Source organism: Nerophis ophidion, unplaced genomic scaffold (assembly GCF_033978795.1).
Source record: "Nerophis ophidion isolate RoL-2023_Sa unplaced genomic scaffold, RoL_Noph_v1.0 HiC_scaffold_34, whole genome shotgun sequence".
Taxonomy (NCBI): Eukaryota; Metazoa; Chordata; class Actinopteri; order Syngnathiformes; family Syngnathidae; genus Nerophis; species Nerophis ophidion.
This window is the reverse complement of record NW_026906956.1, coordinates 1177544-1186073: the sequence shown is the minus strand read 5'-3', so window position 1 is coordinate 1186073 and position 8530 is coordinate 1177544.

The window sequence follows — 8530 nt, the reverse complement described above, 5'->3', positions numbered from 1 at the left end:
TCCCTGCTTAGGCTGCTGCCCCCGCGACCCGATCTCGGATAAGCGGAAGAAGATGGATTGATGGAAGTACCTACTGTACTGTATACTTGTAGAAATACCCTTTACAAAGCTAAAATATACCGAAACAACCACTCTGCTGCTGCCAAAATTTGATTTCAAGTAATATTTTGATACTGAAAAATCTCATCTCTGCATAGTTTACTAGAATACCCTTATGGTAAAATAAGTGGGTTGTTCTTGTATAGCGCTTTTCTACCTTCAAGGTACTCAAAGCGCTTTGACACTATTTCCACATTTACCCATTCACACACACATTCACACACTGATGGAGGGAGCTGCCATGCAAGGCGCCAAACCAGCACCCATCAGGAGCAAGGGTGAAGTGTCTTGCTCAGGACACAACGGACGTGACGAAGATGGTACTAGGTGGGGATTGAACCAGGGACCCTCGGGTTGCGCACGGCCACTCTCCCACTACGCCACGTAGTCCCTATGAGCATTATGCACATTACATCTATCAAAATCAAGTACCTACTGTACTATTTACTTGTTGAAATACCCTTTTTAGAGCTAAAAAGTACCCAATTTGCCACTTTACTGCGACCAATAATTGATTCCATATGATATTAACAATAATAACAAAATTTTCTGAATAATTGTATATAAGTTCAGCGCCCCCCGCGACCCCAAAAGGGAATAAGCGGTAGAAAATGGATGGATGGAAGTTATGAAAAAACTTTGTGTTCCATTGAGTTCAGGTCCCCTGCTAGAAGACCAAAGCTGTCTTTCATCTTATCAAACAAAAGGCTTGTAAAACTCCACTGTCTGCAATGGGATGCAACATGGAGGTGTCGGTTTCTTTGATCTATTGACAGCCACAGGAAGACCTTTTCCTAACCTGAGATCTACAAAGCAGACCTTTTCTTTAAACTGTTTACGACCGAGTGCAAAAGCTGCTTACAACCCCCCCCCCATCCCTTTAAAAACAGCTGCAGCTATGTAATCAGAAAAGGCCCACATAAAAGAGGAAGCGTGGAACTCCCTCGTCAAAGGGAGGCGTGGCGCATTGGGAGAGTGGCCGTGCGCACTCTCCCAAGGGTCACTGGTTCAAATCCCACCTAGTACCAACCTCGTTGTGTCCTGAGCAAGACACTTCACCCTTGCTCCTGATGGGTGCTGGTTGGCGCCTTGCATGGCAGCTCCCTCCATCAGTGTGTGAATGTGTGTGTGAATGGGTAAATGTGGAAGTAGTGTCAAAGCGCTTTGAGTACCTTGAAGGTAGAAAAGCGCTATACAAGTACAACCCATTTATCATTTATTTATTTAAAGCGTGGTGGGAAACTGTACGAAGTTGCAGCCCAGACGTTTCTCCTCATGAGCTAAATTGAATCCTGTCTCTGTTTGATTTCTTTGCTTCTTGTCTTGTCAAATAGATGTCATCGGTGTTTGAACCTGACAAGAATGTCAAAGCATTTCTCTAAAACACAATATTATACATTCTGAAAATGTAAACGATAGCAAGAATATACCTACACATTTCAGAAAATTTCGCTCGCAAACACTTTGTTTGGAAGATGTGTACTGCCTTTTTTTTGCCCTTTGAGACACTTGTGATTTAGGGCTGTATAAATAACATTGATTGATTGATTGATTGATACTGAACAAAAATGCTAAATAGCTAAAGAAAACTGTCACTGAACATCTTAGTGTGATGTCATTCTGTGACAGACAAATGGAACACAGTTTCCACATGGTGAGGACATTGATGGTCAGACTCACTGTCCTACGAATTACCTCAACTTCTGCCTAGACGTGACCTGCCCTGCTAAGACTGTTCAGTGCTACCCTAATGACAAACTCTGGGTAACACAGGAGGTTCAAGCTGTCCTCAACAAGAAGAAAGCTGCCTTCTGGAGTGGAGACAGGGAGGCAATGAGAGCAGCACAGCGGGAGGTGAAAGGACGCGTGAGGAAGACTAAGGACAGCTACAGGAAGAAGCTGGAGCAGAACAACATGAGGGAGGTCTGGGAAGGTGTGAAAACCATCACAGGCCACAAGACAAAGACCAGAGCAGTAGGGGGGACAATAGAGAGGGCCAATGAGATGAATACCTTCTTCAACCGGTTTAACCAGTACTGTTCTCCCCACCCCCCACTCCTCACTGCATCCACTCCCCTTTCTTCTCCCCCCCCAGCCATGGTTGCAACCCCCTCCTCCTCCTCCTCCTCCTCCACCACCTCTACGCAAACATTAGTCATCTCTGTGGACCAGGTCAGAGGTCAACTGAGGAAGCAGCATCATAGTTTCTGGTGCGCACAAGATACATATCTCAAAAAAATTGTACCTATGTCCCTTTAGGAGCTCTGTAATTTTTTAAATGATCAGCATGTCATCTTTTATGTGAAATTGTTATTCAAATAAAGATTGCAAAAAAGAAAACTATAGTAGTGACAACATGCAGGAACATAACTGACGTGAAACAAATAAAATGGAAGTGACCTTGTCTCTGCACACGCGTGCATTGATCATGTCTTCTTGAACCGATCGAGCAGGGATTCTAAAACTGTGGTACGTGTACCACTAGTGGTACGCGGGTATCACCTAATGGTACGCCAAATATTATTTCATTTTTTATGTACATTGTTTTATTTTCCAACATGCAAACACTGTGTTACTGTTCAAACTGTGTGTAATGTTACAGTAACTAAAATATTAAATATACTTGTTAAATAATGTGTCTTCCTTGTTATTAACGAATAATTAAGGCCTACTATGCTACTATATTTTAATGCTGTTCATGATGGTGGTACTTGGAAATCCAAGTATTTTCTGAGTTGGTACTTGGTGAAAAAGGTTTGACAACTACTGATGTAGTGAAGTTGTAAACTAAATTGGCAGACACCATTTTGTTATACCCAAACAGCGTCTGCTCATACATCGCGCTTCCAACGAGATCCCGTTCTTTCCCCCGAGTTAGAAAGTTCCAGAACTGTTCACGTTATACCATCTCATCTCATTGTGGAACATGTGAATGTTTGAAGTGGAACTAAATGTGATCTCTGAAAGGGGTACACATTATTTCCAAAGCAGGGCCCCCATCCACATATACAATACTACTACATATCTGATGAAAAACAACATTATTTTTGTTTTTTTAATTATAATTGTGCCAAACCACCTATATTTGAACATTATCTAATGGAAATGACTGCTGTCTGATAATCACATTAATAACACAATAACAATCATGTGTCTGAGTACACCTATTGATAAATTATTAATCAAACACGTCATATTAATGATGAAATATAAAGTTACTAAAGATGTGAGAGTAAGAAGTAAACAAACCTGTTCTGTGTAACACAACTTGAGGTTTTTGATGTGGTCGCTCCTTCTCCTCTTTAGTTGGACAAAGTTCCTCCTCGTACTTTGCTATGGTTCTTTCACACATTTTCACACAATCACAACACTTTACACTCACACTTGATCTTAACTAAGCGATGTGTTGATCAAATCCGCGTCTCTTTGTTAGCGGCTAACAAGCTAAGCTAACTAGCATGCTAAGCTAACTAGCGCGCTCAAACAAGGAGCAATCTAAGCGGGCCTAATAATGTCCAAAGTTGAGTGAGACGAGTGGAGTTGATGCTGACACGGAGGATGAATAAAGTGTAGTTAGTAGATGTGCCGAGGCTTAGAAGCGTGTGTGGAGTAAAGGAGGACTTTGCTGCGAAGAACATATCCTCCACGCATGCGTCACTTAGGGGCGGGGCCAACGAGTCATCGTGATGGGCAAGTCATGAACGATTCAATCTAAATGTATGTTTTCATGGTGTCTACACAAAAAATCACGGCCACCAATGATCCATCCATCCCTTTATCGACTGTGTGTCCCTTTAGGGATGGCGGGGTGTGCTAGAGCCTATCTCAGCTGCATTCAGGCGGAAGTCGGCGTACACCCTGGACAGGTCGCCACCTCATCGCAGGGCCAACACAGATAGAAAGACATGTATATAAACTGTATTTGACTTTAAATCTGATAAATATCATTCAACAACAACACAATTTGCAGACTGTAATTACTGGTTTGCTGGTTTTACTGGTGTAAATTATTATTGCCTATTGTGAGCGAACTGTGGTGCTGAATTTCCACCAGGGATCAAGAAAGTACTTTCTAATCTATTCTAAAATTCTTCATTCGAGAGATCACAACCATTGCAGCCATGCGTCCAAAACGTAACATCATCTTGCAGGGACATAAGGACACACAAAAGTAAAGTGTCTGTTGTTTTACAATGTAATAATCTATTTAAGAAGAAATGTTCAGAGAATACCTTTTTGTTTTAGTATTTATTGGAGGCCTCAAAAGACAAAGGCCGCCTGTTAACAGCAGAGTGTCGGTGAGGCACACACGCTCAGGAATGCATGGGGGAAAGGTTGGAGACAAGCGGGAAACTCTTAGTTATAGGCCATAAGGTGAACCAGGAAAAAGTGGCTAGAAAGTGATTTTCGTTCCCACGTCTGGGCACTACTCTTTTTTTGCCTACACAATGCCATTGTGGACATTAGGTTAAACGTTCTCCGCAGAATATCCTGGCAGTTTTTTTAAGAGCCATAAATGTATAAAAATAGGAATGATAAAAAAACGAAAATCTTATGCAGCTGTTTTTTCTTGTAAATGTATTTACATTCATTCTGGAAACAGACTCTCTCGAACAAATTGACATTAATGCATATACCTAACATTTGATACAGGTATTTTAGCATTGGTATACTTTAATTTAAATTTAAACCATGAAACATATAAAACAAATGAAAAAAATGCTTCAAAGTAAGTGAATAGCAACCTGTAAAATTGAACATACACATGGTACATTTTGCTTAACAATAATGTTTTATACATTAAAATTTTCAGCAGATACTTTGTTGTAAGAGGAAGTAAAGAAATAAAATAAAATAAAGAACACTTTGGCCCAAAATGGCTGACAACAATCAAAATATCGAATAATGACGAAAAATGGAAATACACCAAAAACTGCATTACAGTTTAGAATCTGTACACAATATGGTATAAAACAATGTTTACATGAACAAAACAATGTGACAGCAGGTCTTGGGTATTTTTTTATATATTTGTTTTTATGATTTTGTCTTAACTTAGCACATTGTTAAAGCCATATCTCAAGAATTATTTGATAGATTTTCCTCAAATTTGGCACAAACTCAAACTATGATTATTATACATGTTAAGGTCAAGTGCACTGTAACCTCACATTCTATTTTCAAAGCATTTCACTTAAGTTAAAAAAAAAGAAATAGTAAAATACTCTGAGGGATTTTTCTCAAATGGGGCAAAAACTCCAATTTTATTCGAGAACTAACTAATTAAGTGTGAATTTGCGTATTCTGAACGAGGGAGACATTGTTCATCTCTTAGCTTTCACTATCATCAGAACCTCCGACCTTTAGATGCAAAATACATAATGTCTCGACAAACAGATATCACTTTGGAGCGACAGCTGAGCAGCGCTGTTTGAAGTTGTGTACTCTTTTCAAAGATATGGAACTCTTTTCGAAGAAAATCTTTTGAAGACAAGAACAAAGTCACAGGCCAGCATGAAGTAAAGGTATGTAATATATGGCCATATAACAGTGTGTGCACACAAAGACAGCAACAAAAAATCCAATGCATTGGTGGTTAGTGGGTATTTTCCAGGAGATGTTGTGAATGATTGCAACCCGTTTGTGGGTACATTTAAAATACAAGGTGGTGTTTTATGATTCCTTGTGCAAGCCCATTCGTGGGTGAGGTTTTGGTTTGAACAAATGCAAATGAATAATTGCGGTTTTGATGTTTGGTGTTTTGAGTGACATTAACAAGGTTTCCATATATTTGATCTGATTTTGAATTGTGGGTTGTGCATAATCATGGATCCTGGGAAAGGAAAATACAATGCTTTGGAAATGCATGATCATGTGTTAATGGAATCAAAAGTAACGCATTCAATGTGTGATACAATTAAAGGTCAAATGGAACCCTCACAGGCTGAACTGTCAGAAATGATTGAAAATCAGTCACAACCTGCAGAGATGGAAAAACAGGTGGACACAGATCATACCTACCAACACTCCTGGATTTTCCGGGAGACTCCCGAAATTCAGCGCCTCTCCCGAAAACCTCCTGGGACAATTTTCTCCCGAAATTCAGGCGGAGCTGGAGGCCACGCCCCCTCCAGCTCCATGCGGACCTGAGTGACATGTATAAAGAGCGTGTCTGCCCAATGATGTTATAACTGTAAAATGATCGATGGCGAGTTATTGGTTTCTTATGTGGGTTTATTTTTAGGCAGTTTCATTAAAGTCCTCCCAGCGCGGTAAAACAACATACAACAACAGCAGTCCATTTTCGTCTACCGTAAAGCAGTTCGTCTGCCAAACAGCATTGTTGTGAAACTCTTAAACAGGACAATACTGCCATCTACTGTACATGCATATGGTTAGAAAAAGGATGGACGATTCAACCCTTAACTCAACAATGAGTAGATGAGTGTTGTGTGTGTGTAAATGTGTAAATAAATGAACACTGAAATTCAAGTGTGTATTTTATATATGTATATATATATATATATATATATATATATACATACATATATATATATATATACACATACATACATACATACATATATATATATATATATATATATATATATGTGGTGTTTTGTGTTGTGGTTTGTGCAGCCCTTTGAGACACGAGTGATTTAGGGCTATATAAATAAACATTGATTGATTGATTGATTGATTGATTGATATATATGAAATACTTGACTTGGTAAATCTATGAATCTAGCGGTAAATATACTCCTTCCCTCTTAACCACGCCCCACCCCGACGATGCCCCCCACCCCCCACCTCCCGAAATCGGATGTCTCAAGGTTGGCAAGTATGACACAGATCAAACATCTGATGTAAAAAAAAAAACGCACAGTGAAAATGACACCAAAAGCCCTAATGCACAGAATTGAAACACTTGAGAAGGAGAGAAGATCTAAATTAAACAAGGCAAGCAACATGCAGAAACATATCATGGAAATGATGGAAAATGGAGAGGACAAAATGGACGTGCAATCTGCTTTCACCAAATATCTCAATGTTATAAAGGAAACCGCAAGTGCACACACATCCCTCCTACCAATTCTACCAACAGAGGACCAAATCAATCACGACATATGGTACAAAGCCAAATTAATCAATCTACATGAATTCATTGAGCATGTTAACACCTGGATAAAAACACCAACCCTGGAAAATATGGAGGATTTCCAAAACGAAATTAATCCAAATGACAGCATTAGTAATATAAGTCACAAATCACATGGGAGTCACACACGGTCTGGTTCTAGTAATTCTAGAACCTCCTCAGTTCGCAGACAGGCAGAGGCCGACAGGGCTGCCCTCGCTGCCTTGGAAGAGGAGGAGGAAAAGATAAAAAAGAAATTGGAAGAGGAGAGGGAAAGAATCAGAAAGAAAAAGGAAATGATGGACCTGCATGCTCAATTGGCAGCTGCTGATGCAAAATTAGCAGCTTTAAAAGCTTCCAGCCTTCATGCTTCCTCACACACAGCATCTGATGGCATGAGCTCCTACTTAAAAAGAACCAAGGAACCAGCAGTCACTCTCAACCCCCAGGCTCAAGACTATCAACCCCTCACACAGCAGCAGTCAAGCCAAGCTTTACCAACACAGTCCATCCACCATCCATCTGAGCAACTACAAATATCAATCAATCAATGTCAATCAATGTTTATTTGTATAGCCCTGTGGAGATCCTCGTCCTGGATCCTCCATTCCCTCCACGGAAACACCACGCCTGGTTCAGTGGTTACACACTTTTTATTTCTTTACCATTTCTTTTTGTGCTCCTTGTCTCTTTCAGCTTTTCAGCTCTCAATGACATGCGTTTCTCCTGATCTCCTTCGTCTGGCTCTCACTCCTCAATCGCCAGCCCCTCTCATGGTTTCCAACGCTGCTGATAAAGGAAACAGGTGATTAGATAACTCGTCCCAGCTGAGGTATCTGCTCACCTGATTGTATTTAATATTCATACTCTATAACTTCTTTCTCTCATTTTCTATCTGTTTTCACCTTCTTTCTCTCATTTTCTATCTGTTTTCACCTTCATTCTCTCCTTTTCTCCCCATTTTTACTTTTATTCTCAACTTTTCTCTCAATCTTTGTCAATCCAATCCAATCCAATCCACTTTATTTATATAGCACATTTAAACAACAAGAACGTTTCCAAAGTGCTGCACAGCCATGTTAAAAACAATATTAAAAAAACTATTTTATGTTCCACCAATGACTGAATAAAAACACAAAATAAATAAATATAAAACCAATATAAAAACAAAATATGATTAAAAACAATTTTAAAGGGTAAAAGCAATTAGAACAGTAAAATAGAAATCAAAATGTATAAAAAACACAGAGGACAACAGAGGACAGAGGACCACACAACTCACATAGTTTTAAA